This window comes from Oncorhynchus kisutch, linkage group LG11 (assembly GCF_002021735.2).
Source record: "Oncorhynchus kisutch isolate 150728-3 linkage group LG11, Okis_V2, whole genome shotgun sequence".
Classification (NCBI taxonomy): Eukaryota; Metazoa; Chordata; class Actinopteri; order Salmoniformes; family Salmonidae; genus Oncorhynchus; species Oncorhynchus kisutch.
Window position 1 is genome coordinate 38,254,175 of NC_034184.2, and position 15,387 is coordinate 38,269,561.

Genomic DNA, 15,387 nt, shown 5'->3' on the forward strand with positions numbered 1-15,387 from the left:
ATTTGAGTCAATTGGAGGTGTACCTGTGGATGTTGGAGAAAGCCACCTACTGTGTTAAAGACTAGCAATGTTCACTGAATTACTCATTTCAGTCTTTGAATGATGAAGAGAAATTATGATACCGAGGAGTAGGATACACTGAAGGCAGCCTTTCCATGAACAATATTACTTCGACTGACATTTACGCTCTCTTTTTCCAAGCCTCCAGAAATGTACACTTCTGTTTGACTACAGATCAAACTGCCCAGCAATTCAGTATGGAGAGAAGAGGGACAGAGAGAGGGGGAAAAGGAGTATAATTGTGGCTGCTGATCCTCTGCCCCTGTGAAGTGTGTGTCATCAATCGCCTCAAATTGGGCGTCTGTGGGTCAAGTTAGCCGCCATTGTGATTCCTCTCTACACCGCTATGCAAAGAGCTAGAGCAAGAGAGATTTGACAGATTTGGTATAGTTAGATGTCCGATTGAAATGCATCTATTTCATTTGAAATACTTTCTGCAGTGTGTGTACGTGTGTATGTGTGCATGTTGTAAATATAGATCTGTAATTGGATGGGGCCTGAGGCTGAGGCTGTCATCAGTGTGTAAATCTCCCACACTGCACTGGGGCTCATGACAGACTCACACACAGACACCTCACTTCTCTCCCAGACAGATATAAATCACTGTATACACAATGAACACATCCCATGAAGTTAGTCAGGCCATCTGGACTCCATTAAACTCTCCTGACCTACCCTCTCCAGATATATTAGATACACGTAATCAGATATACATTATACAGTGTATATATATATATATATATATATATATATATACAGCCAAATACATACACCTTAGCCAAATACATTCAGTTTTTCACAATTCCTGACAATTAATCGAGGTAAAAAGTCCCTGTTTTAAGTGGATCACCACTCTCTTTAAAGAATGTGTTATGTCAGAATAATAGTAGAGAGAATTATTTATTTCAGCTTTTATTTCTTTCATCACATTCCCAGGGGATCAGAAGTTTACATGCACTCAATTAGTATTTGGTAGCATTGCCTTTAAATTGTTTAACTTGGGTCAAATGTTTCAGGTAGCCTTCCACAAGCTTCCCACAATAAGTTGGGTGAATTTTGGCCCATTCCTCCTGGCAGAGCTGTTGTAACTGAGTCAGGTTTGTAAGCCTACTTGCTCGCACACGCTTTTTCAGTTCCGCACACAAATGTTCTATGGGATTGAGGTCAGGGCTTTGTGATGACCACTCCAATACCTGGACTGTGTTGTCCTTAAGCCGTTTTGCCACAACTTTGGAAGAATTCTTGGGGTCATTTTCCATTTGGTAGACCCATTTGTGACCAAGCTTTAACTTCCTGACTGATGTCTTGAGATGTTGCTTCAATATATCCACATAATTTTCCTACCTCATGATGCCATCTATTTTGTGAAGTGCACCAGTCCCTCCTGCAGCAAAGCACCCCCACAACATGATGCTTCCACCCCTGCGCTTCACGGATGTGATGGTGTTCTTTGGCTTGCAAGCCTTCCCCTTTTTCCTCCGCATGACACAAGCAATTTTCCCAACAAATGTTTACAGACAGATTATTTCACTTATAATTCAATGTATTACAATTCCAGTGGGTCAGAAGTTGACATATACTAAGATGACTGTGCCTTGAAGGTAGGGCTTGAATTACATCCACCCACACACACACACATACACACATACATACATACATACATACATACATACATACATACATACATACATACATACATACATACATACATACATACATACGTATATATGTTAGGCCCTGATACTTTACTTCATGCGGGTATGTTTGTGACCTGATTTTCTAACTTTTAGTAAGCCATAGACCACTTACATTTGGGGGTAGATCTGGATATGCATGTGAATGATTGATACATGAACAACTTCAATGCAAGTGTTTAGGTAATCTCTCAGATTCTCTCACCTTGCCCGTGGCTGGGCCATCAGACCCTCTGGTGGAGAAACTCTGTGACACCTATCCTTGTAGCCCAGACCGGTCCAGCCTTCTCTGGCCTCTGCTCGCTCTCTGTCCCCCCTCGGACAGCAGCTTTCTCAGCTTCTGGTAATCCGGACGTTGCTTATACCCCATAACTTTGACATGGAGCATGAACCTGGTCAACTCATCTGAGAGGGAGCGGGGAAAAGGAGAGAGAAAGAGAAAAATTAACAATATGCTTCACAGTACCACTCAGTGTCTCTTATCATAGATTTTTGATAAACAAGGGCTATAACTACCAATTACACAGACACACCCCTGGTGATGTGTGTTTCAGTACACAGAAACAATCTGATGACTTTCACCTCTTACTGTAACACGTCCCGCTACCTAGAGTGTACACACAAGGTGGTGAGTGTGTATCACACTATATAATAGGGTTGATGCATGTCCTGAGCCTTATCTGTGGCGGCCAGCCGGGCCCTGCCTCTGGAGGAGTTACAGAGAATCAGCTCAGTCAGACAGTTACCACCATATCACATCACACAGAGACGTCACCTCATTGAGACGTGACCTCTCTTTACAGGACCAGAGATAACAGACAACAGAACACCCAAGTCTCTCTGGGATGGATCCTGGAGTTGTAGGATTGGATTCATAGGATGGGATTTTGAAAGATTGATCAAGTGTTTTACTGACACCTGGGAAACTGGGGGGTGCAGAGGGGGGGACCACTGAAAGTGGTGCGTGCATATGTATTCACCCCCTTTGCTTTGAAGGCCTTAAATAAGATCTGGTGCAACCAATTACCTTCAGAAGTCACATAATTAGTTAACTAAAGTCTACCTGTGTGCAATCTAAGTGTCACATGATCTGTCACATGATCTCAGTATATTTATGCCTGTTCTGAAAGGCCCCAGAGTCTGCAGCACCACTAAGCAAGGCGCACCACCAAGCAAGCGGCACCATGAAGACCAAGGAGTTCTCCAAACAGGTCAGGGACAAAGTTGTGGAGAAGTACCGATCAGGGTTGGGTTATAAAAAGAATCCAGAACTTTTAACATCCCACGGAGCACCATTAAATCCATTATTTTAAAATGTAAAGAATATGGCACCACAACAAACCTGCCAAGAGAGGGCCGCCCACCAAAACTCACAGACCAGGCAAGGAGGGCATTAATCAGAGAGGAAACAAAGTACCAAAGATAAACCTGAAGGAGCTTCAATGCTCCACAGCAGAGATTGGAGTATCTGTCCATAGGACCACTTTAAGCTGTACACTCCACAGAGCTGGGCTTTATGGGAGAGTGGCCAGAAAGGAATAAGCAATCACGTTTGGTGTTCGCCAAAAGGCATGTGGGAGACTCCCCAAACATATAGAAGAAGGTACTCTGGTCCGATGAGACTGAAATTGAGCTTTTTGTCCATCAAGGATAATGCTATGTCTGGCGCAAAACCAACACCTTTCATCACCCCGAGAAGAACATCCCCAGTTAAGCATGGTGGTGGCAGCATCAAGCTGTGGGGATGTTTTCCAACGGCAGGGACTGGGAAACTGGACAGAATTGATAGAATGATGGATGGCGCTAAATACAGGGAAATTGTTGAGGTAAGCTGTTTCAGTCTTCCAGAGATTTGAGACTGGGACGGAGGTTCACCTTCCAGCAGGATACTGACCCTAAGCATACTGCTAAAGCAACACTCAAGTGGTTTATGCAGAAATATTTAAATGGCTTGGAATGGCCCAGACCTGTAATTGCTGGAAAAAGTGTCTCTACAAAGTTTAGACCATGAGGGGGTTGAATAGTTATGCATGCTCAAGTTTTCAGTTTTTTAGTCAAATTTCTTGTTTGTTTCACAATACAACATATTTTGCATATTCAAAGTGGTAGGCATGTTGTGTAAATCAAATGGTACAGACCCACAAAAAAATGTATATTTTATTCCAGGTTGTAAGGCAACAAAGTAGGAAAAATGCCAAGGTGGGTGAATAGTTTTGCAAGCCACTGTAGGCCTTCTCACTCACATGTGGAAGCTCCACCCACAGACAGCTGCTGCACCGAGCCAGGTAGATTACACATGAGTCTAGAAAGAGAGAGAAAAACAGGCATGAAATACAGAGGGGGAGAGGGGAAACAATGGTTTAATAGGGAGATGGAGGAGAAGGAACCAGAGAGAGGAGAGAGTGTCTGCTTAGTACCTGGTCTTGGCCTCCCAGGGCAGCGCCCAACACAGCCAGTGGAGCAAACAGAAGCCCAACACCTCCAGGTTCCCACGTCTAGATGGAGCTTCTGAGAGGGGGAGAGAGAGAGCCAAAAAGAGAGGGGCGAGAGGTAGTAGAAGATCAGAACCTGGTCTAGGAGGATAAAAACAGCTTTAATTGACAGGATGTGTTCAGAGGAAAAAACACAATATGAATGTTTGTAGCAACAAAAAGTATTTGGGTGCGGGGTTCAAAACCCATATACTTAAAGAAAGACAAAACCTGCACTCACTGGAATATTCTTTACATTTTAATGTATTTTCTTAGACGCAGAGGTCAGAACATACGGACACGTTTCGGCGGAAGCCTTCGGCAACATGCTCCGCCGACAAACAGGGCTTTCTGAGGGGAGGGCTGACTTGTTTGGTCAGATTACATCCGTTCTGGCCCGTTCCAGGAAACTGGATCCTTGTGGCCTCTGACATGATCCAGATGCCCGCTGCATTACCTAAAAATACACTCACACACTCGATCCCTCTCTCAGGCAGTAAAACTCACACACACACAGATGTCTGAGCCAAAATCATTACCACATGTTACAGAAGTCGACTGGGTGCTGTGCACTGGGGAGTCTTCTAAATACTGATGGCTAGGCATTAATCTCTGGACGTCATTGTAAACAATGTCTTCCATCTAGTTTGAATGAAGAAGTGGACAAACCCTGCACTGAGCCAGTGTCTTTATGAAAAACTGTGTTGAGTTCATCAATATGTCTGAAATGAGTCCATGTGAGGGGTCGAGCCCGGGGAGTTTTAGCAATTCAATACTGTAACAGCCTCACATCTCTGGAGAAATTACCTATCGACTGGCTTCATCAGAGGAAGAAATCTTGAGCCAGATCCATGGATAGCATTGATCCCAGCCAGTGCTACAAGAGTGTCCTCCAGGCAGCAGCACCCAGCAGGCCAGCACTACTGGCTAGCATTGAGACGGTCATTGCAGATGTTGGTTGTTAGTTGGTTGGTGTTGTTGGTTGTAGTCAGATGTTGGTTGGTTGTTGCCACTGCTGCCGCCTCTGTTGCCTTCATTTCTGTGATTAAACCGATTGTTTAAATAATTTATTGGATGCATTATCTTAAGACTGCAAGATGTAAAAGTACTTAAGTGCATAGGTCAGCTTTCGAGTATATTTGTTGCTGCCACATCTAATCAAGCCATTGTTGTAAACAATTATATAAAGACTCATTGATACTGATAGCCAGTGACACCAGCACTCAAACTGCTCCAACTCCAAAAGCCACATAATAGATTAACAATTATAAATATGTTAAGCCTGCCTGTGTGAGTTCTTTGGAGATATTGTCCTTGTTCACAATGGCATTCACTTTGCTGTTTGGTAGTGTATTTATGCATCTTTCCCTAACGAGGGGGGGGGGGGAGGATACACACAGCTCTCACGCACACACACACACACAATAGATGCACAGACCATGGTTTTTCAGTTAGGAAAATGTGACGCCCGGACAATGTGGCCAGGAAGATTTTCAATTACCAGCCATTTCAGAAATGTACTGGACAAATATGCATTGGGTGCATAAGATTCCACCCACCGTGCTCAGAATGACAGAAATCACATTAAGATTATGGTAATGCATTTAAACAGAACACACAACTCATGTAACGAAGCAGCCAATAAAACATCATTTTCAAACATTTGCCAAAATGCAATTTGCAAGAAAACACTACACATGGGAAAACGCCATTCTAAACACTACACATGGCAAAACACCATTCTAAACACTACACATGGGAAAACGCCATTCTAAACACTACACATGGGAAAACACCATTCTAAACACTACACATGGGAATACACCATTCTAAACACTACACATGGGAAAACGCCATTCTAAACACTACACATGGGAAAACACCATTCTAAACACTACACATGGGAAAACGCCATTCTAAAAACACTACACATGGGAAAACGCCATTCTAAACACTACACATGGGAAAACGCCATTCTAAACACTACACATGGGAATACGGCATTCTAAACACTACACATGGGAATACGCCATTCTAAACACTACACATGGGAATACGCCATTCTAAACACTACACATGGGAATACGCCATTCTAAACACTACACATGGGAAAACGCCATTCTAAACTGCGCACCTGATAGCGGTTCCTTATGTGACAGACATGAAAATTTCTGTCAGAAATGTAGAAAGAGGGGGAATCTAAAGACGCAACACTTAGGATGGGCTGCTAATATGACTAGGATTGTGCCTTTGGCTTCTGGACAACAAAATAAAGTTGATATGAAAACCAACAGAACAGGGGAGAAATAGCTAAGCAGTGGGTCAAATAGGGAAGTAAATGAAAATACATTTGCCATAATTATATAATTACTCCTGCCTACACAGAATTAAATAAAATCATTTAAAATACGTTACCAGAGAGCATTACTTAGCCACAGAGGAATCGAGGATCATTAGCTTCTTTTAAAAAAAATGGATGGTTTCAAATCACAAGCTCATGCTTATTTGGGAAGCATTCAATATGGGCAGCGCACATGTGTAACAGTATAGCTTCCGTCCCTCTCCTCGCCCCTACCTGGTCTCGAACCAGGGACCCTCTGCACACATTGACAACAGCCACCCTCGAAGCATCGTTACCCATCATTCCACAAAAGCCACGGCCCTTGCAGAGCAAGGGGAACAATTTCTTCAAAGTCTCAGAGCGAGTGACGTCACCAATTAAAACGCTATTAGCACGCACCCCTCTAACTAGCTAGCCATTTCACATCGGTAACATGGCAATAGACCTAGTTGATTATTGAGTTGCGGCTGTCGGTGAAAAGCATCTAAAATGTGTGTGAAGATAATGTGTCTTGAGTATCATTTAAAATGTTGAGACAAGAAGGGGAGAAGTGTGGCGAAGATATAGGCAAGTCTCTCCAGAATGTCTCAGCTCTCTCCTGCCAATTCTTGCACATTTAATTGTGTGAATTGTTTGCCCTTTGATCATTATTTTTATGATTCCCCATTACATACTTCACCAGAGTAAATATACCGTTAAATTAATGTCACCAAATGACAGGGATTATGTAAAACATGTCTTAATTAGTCATTTACCATTCACATTAAACTTTGTTTGCAAACTTCACAATCTGCTACACTTGTGAGAAACAAGTTTTGGTTTATTTCATAACCATCATTTACGATATCTTCAATGTTTTCATTGTTTTTTGTTTGGAGTGCTCCAAATGAGCAATGAGCATGTGTCTGGTTTCTCTGTCCTGATAATGTCGAGGGAGCATTTGAAAAATCTTTCCAACAGTCTCCCCCTCAATAATCACAAATCCTCAGTGTGAAAGAGCAATGGAAGTTTTAGGCCTACTGCTGCATTGGCCTTTAGGCTATGAGTTCCTTTCATTAGCCGCCCATGTATCATGGTGTATCACTGTGTCCATATGGCAGAGGCTGGTGATCTTTCATTAGTTGACTTTTAACATTTAGATTGTTATCATTTTAATTCAATTTTTTATGATTAACCACATGACAATGATTTTGAGTAATGAAAATATTATTATTGAAATGAAGCTGTTCAGTGAACGGTAGAAATGGTAGGATCGGTAGAAATGGTAGGATCGGTAGAAATGGTAGGATCGGTAGAAATGGTAGGATCGGTAGAAATGGTAGGATCGGTAGAAATGGTAGGATCGGTAGAAATGGTAGGATCGGTAGAAATGGTAGGATCGGTAGAAATGGTAGGATCGGTAGAAATGGTAGGATCGGTAGAAATGGTAGGATCGGTAGAAATGGTAGGATCGGTAGAAATGGTAGGATCGGTAGAAATGGTAGGATCGGTAGAAATGGTAGGATCGGTAGAAATGGTAGGATCGGTAGAAATGGTAGGATCGGTAGAAATGGTAGGATCGGTAGAAATGGTAGGATCGGTAGAAATGGTAGGATAAATGATCAATTGTAAACTTCCTCAAACTTGAAACTCAAGTGCCACCTATGAAGTCTTTATAAGAAAATTGCCTCCACTTTTCCATGGTCGGATTTTGCCAATAGTCTACTTTGAAGCAAGGTAAGACATGTCTCCTAATATGAAATAAAACATTCAGGTTTCAAACAATTAAGTAAGTTTTCAAAATGTATACTGCCTCCAGCTCTGATTATAAAGTGATGGGTGACGAGATGATAGCCTATTGTCTGCACTTGGATGGTGAATGGGAGCCTCGCTTCAATTACCAGTTGAGAAATACAAATAGTAGGTATTTTTAATCGTGCACCAAAACTGTTGTTAACATGTGATGGCATTTAGAAGTCTTGCAACGAATGGGCTTATAAAAGCATGTTACATTCTAGCAGCAACCAGCTGAGGAGCTGCAGGAGAAATCCTGCAAAAAAGGCTCTGCATGTGATAGTTGTGTTGGATAAATAAGATACATGGTGACTAATGAAAATACACACAGGCCAATTTAATTCCACTAAATTATGCAAATCGACCGATAAGCATGACAGTCAAATGTATTTACGTCAACTAGTATTTCCATCAATTAATAAAAGGCATGATCTCTCAATGGATATTTTTTTCTCCCGGTAATTTTGGTTGGCAAGTTTGATTTAATCGGCTTTTAATACATTTTTGTGGGGCCAAAGGCCGGCAAGAGCCTGCTAACGGAAACCCTGGCACAGACACAATAAATGCGCGCATGCATGCAAACGGGCAAACACACACACACACAGTTTAGAAGGTGAACCTCAGAGCCCTACACACTCCAGGCTTGTCATAGAGGAGTTAGGTGACAATTTAGTGAGTTGTCATCTCCTACTGTTATTCAGATTTCCTAAAGCATGGTGTCACACTCTCAGTTGGAATTTCTGTGTTCCGAAACATCCTGCTCAAATAGGTGATAATTAGCTCAGAGTTCAGCGGTGCATCATTCTGTGTTCCACCCTCGTCATGGCAACCTATCAACATCTACCCGGTGAGGTTGATGAGAGGTGAGATGGGAGGACAGGGTCTTGAGCAAAAAGTAGTCTTGCTCCTCGTCAAAATCTGCATGCATTTCAATTGCCATTTGACCCAAAGAAACTCAGAAACTGCCTTACAACATAGAGGTCAAGTACGAGCAACTATCATATACAATTTATCTGCCTGGAATAAAAAAAATGTGGTTTGTTTATCAACTGTAGTTAAAAATGGGAAACTTTACCAAATTGCCTCTTGATTGACAAATTCCAATAGTTGTGTACTGTAGACCTAATGACAGAGTTAGATATATAAAAGGACTTATGAATGTCAATAGTGGTTAGAAGAAGATCACTGCATAAGCACATATTTTCATCTTATACTCTCTACCTACTATGGTTTGTAGAAGATTCATGACCCCTGGGCCATAAAAGCAAAGGAATAATTCACCTGTACAACAGCTTCTACTGTTTAGGCTAGACCGAAGGGTTGGAATGAGGACCATATGCAACTGCTTGTATGTGACACGAGAACAAATTGTCCTAGGTGTGAGTGAGTGTACTTCAATATAAAAGAACAGACCTGTGTTTGAACCAGTCCTGTGATTTAAGCGTCATTCCGAACTAAACTCTTATTATATCAAATACACAATGAGAACAGCCATAGACGAACAACTGAGAACATGTTGAAGTAAGTTCTGCCTGCAACATATGGGCTTGTATGGAACTGTGAAGTTCAATCACTGTTTTTTTTCAGCAGCGGTGGTGGTGGCCATGGTTTTAGAGAGACAAAATGTTGCCACATTAAAACTCATTTCCTGCAATTCTACACATTTTGCCATGGGGCCAAGAAAACATTTTCAGTTGAAAAGTTTTAAAAATATATATATTTTCTGAATATTATTTTATTTTGTGGCTGTGTGCCTCTGCTAAATGTATATAGGGGAAACAATGATTACAATACATGGGCCCAACATCCACCTTTTCATTCAGAGAACATCCAACAGAAAAACACAAGTTCAGCATACCCCCCACCAACCTCTCTCTCTCTCTCTCTAAAGTATATTAAAAAGGACATATTTGCCTTCATCAATATCGCTGCATGAACATCTTGTCTGTTTTGGTGCATTTCGACAACATTGATAGAAACAGTGGCACGGCGATTAGGGAGTCCTTCCACACTCGTTCAGTGTATTGAACCTTAACGCCCTCCTCTGCTCTGAGCAAGCCGAGAGGTTATCAGTGGCCAGTCCCTCTCGAACCAAACATCAAAGCCTTAATTAATGGGGGATGAATACACAATGCAGGTTATGACTTTAGCTAATTAGGGAATTGTTCAATGGAGTCCGTGTCGGGGGAAAGTGGGCCAGGGAGAATCAATGTCCAATAAAAAGGACCATGTATGCAATTTTCCAGCTAATGTGTTTCCGATAACTACTGAGGGAGATTTTAAAGCAAGGGACGAAGGGGGCTTCACTTTACATTATGCATTGATAAACACGTACTCCGCCAACTGAAAGATACAGTAATGCAGTTAGTACACAGCAAGATACATCCGTGCAAGATCATTGGCCATACAGTCAATACAAGAGAACTCTACAGTCCACAAATCCATGTATGTTTACCCAGAAACCTTTCACAACACAATAGCTTTTTTTTTGGCACCTGAAACTATGAATGTTCATAACAATGAAATGACACTTTACCGACTCCATTTTGAGCATCAATGCTGGTGTACTCTACGGTTCCATTGTGTCCCTTCTTCGGGTTTTCCTTGTTCTCCTTGTGCACTCCATCTGGGCTGTACCTGTAAGACAGGCCATTGTCAGCCAGGTACACATGTACAACAGATAATAAGCAGACAGTATGTGTAGATAACTCACAAGTAGAAGCCTAACACAATGCTCAATATTAAGATAACTTGAAACAGTTGTCTGTGTCTGTTTTGTACACAGTGCAATGCGTTGAATTCACATGCCTACTGTACTTAGACAGCGCTGGTGCTCACCTTGTTTGGGTCTGTGTGACCAAGCATTAGGTTGGCATTCTTTACATCTGCATGGACATACTCGTTGTCATGGATATACTCAAGGACATCCAGCTGTAGGAGGACAAGCAGTAGGTGAAATCCTTGTGATATGCAGCAATGGATGATGGAGAGGATAGTAGAGTACGAGTCTCACCAGGACACATCCTAGCTGTAGCACTGTGTGTTTCTTTAGCTTGTCACCATTTCTCTCACATACTTTCTGAAGGTCACTGACCAGTCGGTCCATCGCCATGAACCTGAACCTGTACCTGAACAGGGCAAAGGTCAAGGAGAAGGGATAAAATAATCTCGAACACACTTCCCAAACCCAATGTGAGAGATTATTAACCAAGTACCATCATCATCATCAGGACCATGGTCAGTAGTACCTGGTTCTGTTGTGTTCTGCTAGTCCTGAGCCCCAGTTTGCAGGGATCCCCAGGAAGTCCAGCTTCTTGCTCCCCTTCAACATCAGCACTGAAACAACAGCAGGAAAGAATTACGATTGGGTCTTACATATACATTAAATATTTACAGCATATTTCATGTATTTTCACCAGTGCAAATTGTGCACCAATTTTTTTCTACAGGAATAGCGGACACAAAAAAAGTTCAAAAACAGGACACTGTACACATTTGCTCTTTGCCTTATTTTTTTATTTACTACTTGTTGCATTCATTATTTACCTTTGTTTTTTAGTTTTATTTACCTTTGTTATTTTATGATGCTGAGCAGATATGGCCAAGTGCCAAAAATACAATCCTAGGGGGCCTGAGCCTTCGGTCTTAAAAGTTATATAACACATTGGGAAGTGATGTGAATTGAATTCCTGTGGATTCAGGTTGACTCTGTCCGAACTGTTCGCAAAACACCTATGACCAGACGGAGGAAATATGGAAAGGTATGTCTAAGCCAGACACAGAAGCATGCACTTCTAATCATAGCCCCCCAAAAAACACACTGACAGACAGAGTGAAACAGACAGACAGGCAGACAGGCAGGCACACACACAGTGAACATGAGGCCTGTCTTGGAGTGGTGGCAGGCCTGACTGGCTCTCCACCAGACTGGCAGGTGGTCAGGGGCCCAGTGGAGGAGCAGGCATCATTATGTGTGATTGGGTCCCTCTCTATGAATTAGAACTCAAACAAGCAGGGACGGGGCTAACTGCCACTGAGGTGCATGTTTGCTTTGGCTTATTAATTACACCAGGCAGCAGTCTTCATGTCTATGGCCTCTTCATCAGCCAAGTACACTCATGCTGCACTGGGCCTGGCTGCTCATATAAGAGGTAGCCTAAAACAGGTTTTGTTGTAACCAAACAGTGTGTAGTCTATGTGGGATAAAGGCTATGAATTCTTGACCATATGTCTGCTGCATCATTACGTTGAATGATTGAAGTTGTTGATACTCACTGTTCTCAGGTTGTTTCCCTCAGATGGAACTTGAGCTCAGAAAACAGAGGCCTATTCACATGGTAATCCTGCAGACACAATGAAATAAGAGAGTCAAATAAGAGGAGATATGGAAATAGCCTAGGCAGTCAATATACAAAAAAACATGCTGAAAGCTGTTGCATGTGCTCCCTAACACTTATAGGCTGTTTTATAAGCATATACAGCCAGCAGTTGTCACTTTCCATATCCAACAAAACCCAGCGAGGAGAGCAAGGAAGAGAGAAATACAAAGTGAGAGAGCAACAGAGCCTAACATTAAATGATTGTGGTTAAGTCAAACTGTCATCATCTCTCAAGTATCTCTGACCAAATGACAATGCCTACACATAGGTGTTAATGCCTTGACTCACACAACACCATCAGTCATTCCTGTATTCACCACTTTAATCAGAAAATTAGAGTCCTCCCCAACAGGTGTGTCCACTTCCTGCGAAGCTGAAGGGAGAGAGGGAAGAAAGGAGAGAGAGAAAATGTAAGAGATGGAGAAAAGGAGGGAGAGAGATAGGGTGTAATTAGAAAAAGGGAAGAGCAAAAGAGAGAGGGGAGAGAGAGAGGAAGAAAAACAGGTAAACACAGAGATAAACACAGAGATAAATAAAATGCGATAAACATGACAGTAATTTCGAAGCAATCAGATGTACCCCAGTTTTTGTGGTCTGTTGGTGATGTGTTTACACCCAAAACACAAATCTGTGATTGCTGGTCATGCGTTTTGCTCCATAAATTCGGGTCACCACTCTTGTCACTCAAAGAGGGATGTGTGTGTGTGTGTGTGTGTGTGTGTCTGTGTCTGTGTCTGTGTGTCTGTGTCTGTGTCTGTGTCTGTGTCTGTGTCTGTGTCTGTGTCTGTGTCTGTGTCTGTGTCTGTGTCTGTGTCTGTGTTGGGGAGGGAGGGAGGGGGGGGGTTAAAATCAGTGATAACTTGATGGATTGACATACTAGTCTGGTTACCTACCTAGGTAGATCAATCCAAAGCCTCCTTGACCAATTATTCTGCCCAGTCTCCATCGCTTCTTCTCTGTATAAAACTGTCTGGTAGGGGTGCAGGCAATACTCACTTCCTGGGAGGGTCCATGGAGATAGCTAGCAAAAGCAACCTATTTTGCAGTTAACATTACAGAGAGTCAAGTAAGTTGGCCACTAATAGTGGCAATAGTATGGATACAGAGTATTGACATGTGGTCAACAGATGCAGCTATAGCTACCTAACTAGCCTGCAAAGTATGAGCTGAGAAGAGAGGCCATAGACCTGAAACAAAACTGGAAGTCAGTAAAATATGAAAATCTGCCAGCAGATTAGCCTAGCTACTACAAGCTAACAGACCATCTCGACCAGTTGAGGCAGAAAGCAAGCATTTATTCTCGACCATATATTTAGCTAGGTTTAGAGCTACTGGTACTAGATATGATCAATAAACGCATGTTGTGTCCAAAGTTAGCAAGCTAGCTAGGTTGCTCTCCCCCAAGAAAAATCTACTCCATCTGGTTCTTCGACAGCTGCTGTCAAAACTGTTCGATTTCCTTAAACTTTGTCCCTCCCGCTGTGTGATAGGCAAAAATAAACCAATGAAACCTAGGAAGCAATGGCTCTGGATATTCACCCACCAATGACTGCAACAGCAAGTTCCATATGACAGGTTTATATTACTTTCAGTCATCCTCAAACATCTGGCCCAGGGTGCTTTCAGTGGGTGCAACCATATGGGTGCAACATTATAGAACGTTCTGGCAAAACTGTGTAGAACAAAAACACTCTGTCATTTAGATTAGGCCAGGGAATTGTATCAATTTGAGTGATTTGTAAGAAAGAGACCTCCCAGTCAAAACGGTGGGTTCGGCCTATTACGTTTGATACTTAGGGTACTAGGCATTGACTCGGGGGGACTTCATGAGGGCCGAGCTCTTCCCAAGTCCGGAGAATCATATAACTTTGGGTTCCAGCTAATGGTACTTGGGCCCAGTCCACTTCAGCATATCTGGCCTGAAACCTTTTTCAGAAGTTGGGTTATATGAGGTTTTTATTCGGCATGTGTATTGTATTTCATAAAAACAAAATAGTGAAACATTTATAATTTGGCACATCTATATGTTATAATATTTAGATAAAACTAACCGAAATACATTCAAATAATTTATTAAAATACAATGTTTTGCAATGAAGGTCTACAGTAGTGTCACGCCCTTACCTTAGAGAGCCTTCTTATGTCTCTATTTGTTTGGTCAGGGTGTGATTTGGGTGGGCTTTCTATGTTCTTTATTTCTTTGTTTCTGGCCGAGTGTGGTTCCCAATCAGAGGCAGCTGTCTATCGTTGTCTCTGATTGGGGAGCATACTTAGGCAGGCCTTTTTCCCACCTGTGATTGTGGGTAGTTGTCTATGTGTAGTGGCCTGCGAGCACTACGTAGCTTCACGCTTGTTTGTTATTTCTTGTTTTGTTGGCGACATTCTAAATAAAAGTATAATGTATGCTCACCATGCTGCGCTTTGGTCCACCTCTTCCGACGGGCGTGACAGAACTACCCACCACAAAAGGACCAAGCAGCATGGAGAAAGGGACTCATGGACATGGGAGGAAATCCTGGACAATAAAAGACTCCGGTGGCAGGCTGGGGAATATCGCCGTCCAAAGGAGGAATTAAAGGCAGCGAAGGAGGAGCGGCGACGGTATGAGGAGGCAAGTCATCGAAGCGGGCACGAGAGGCAGCCCCAAAAAGTTTTTGGGGGGGGGCACA

General features: G+C 42.4%; 1 pseudogene; it reads right to left on the bottom strand.

The window, feature by feature from the left end:
• Positions 1–2,010: 2,010 nt before the first annotated feature.
• On the bottom strand, positions 2,011–13,731 carry LOC109898850 (serine/threonine-protein kinase VRK1-like; annotated as a pseudogene).
• Between the last annotated feature and the right edge of the window lie 1,656 nt (positions 13,732–15,387).